Here is a 1,289-nt window from a genome sequence, read left to right as displayed (position 1 = left end):
TTTCTATATATTTTTTTAATAAATTTTCACTCTTTATAACTTATTATTAATTTTTTTCACACATTAAATGGAGTGTTATCCTACCTGAATCAGAACAATCAACAAATATGTTGTAGACGTACCGACAAATACTTAATCGACCGATGCACACTCAAGTAGTAAAGTATTATACGAACGTTGTCTATTTTTTTTTTTGTCTACTTATGTTTGTTCTTCAAACAAATTAATTGGACACCATACACACTCGATATCATGACATTACTACTTGATCAATGTCATGATGGTGAAGAGGTTTGGACTTACGTGGGCCCTTCCATATTGTTAGGTGGCATTTACCAGATCCAGTGTTGCGATAGTTTTGTATGCTGCAAATCCAACCATCATTGTGCTTTACAGATCCAACACTACACCAAATCGATTTAAGAGGTAAACACAATCAAGATTAGAGTAAGATCCATGAGGAGTATATCACGAGTATACACGTCATGATCATTACGCACGAGGAGAAGCAACAAACGAGCCAACTATATCTGATGACTATTTTTCCTAATTCTTGGTACAAGTCAATCACGAGACGACTTATCACACCTGATGGTGCTTACTATTATCACATGGTAGAATTTTAATATGATTTATTTTCTAATTATATAGCATGCACATTATTTAATTACATTATTTGCAATCATTCAGAATAATTTTGTTTAAGACATACACAGTTACTCAATGGAACACAATTTACAAGATTTTGAGTTCAATGTGTGATCATACCTTGATAAATGTATAACATATTAGAGAGACAACTCAATGTTGTAGAAACGGATTGAAGACGTGTTCAATGGAAACGACGACAACAGAGAGATCAAGATGCTGTAGAGGGAGATCAGGATCATACTTAGTTCGTAATTGTAAATCTTTTTCATATGACTTTAATTTTAAATGTAGAATTATATTAATTGGAATTCTTATTTGCACCAAAATTATACTTCGAATAATAGGTTAATTTGGAGATTTGTAATTTTTTAATCAGTCACTATGCAAGTTATAACTATGAGATTTCAAGTAACTATGAGTTTTCAAATAGCATATATATTAGACTAAAAATAACTATGAGATTTCATCAAATCAACCTATGAGATTTCATGAAAAATACTTTAAAGCCATACAAGTTTCATGAAATGTTTTGTTCGTTGTTTTTTAAATTTGTCCCATGTTTTCTTTTTTCATGTTTGAAATTTTTATTTAAAAAAAAACTTCTTTTAATTAATTTATTATTTTTCACTGTAAACTTT

Source organism: Cucumis melo, chromosome 11, assembly GCF_025177605.1.
Source record: "Cucumis melo cultivar AY chromosome 11, USDA_Cmelo_AY_1.0, whole genome shotgun sequence".
Classification (NCBI taxonomy): domain Eukaryota; kingdom Viridiplantae; phylum Streptophyta; class Magnoliopsida; order Cucurbitales; family Cucurbitaceae; genus Cucumis; species Cucumis melo.
The sequence above is the reverse complement of the archived record's forward strand: the minus strand, read 5'-3'. Positions refer to the sequence as shown.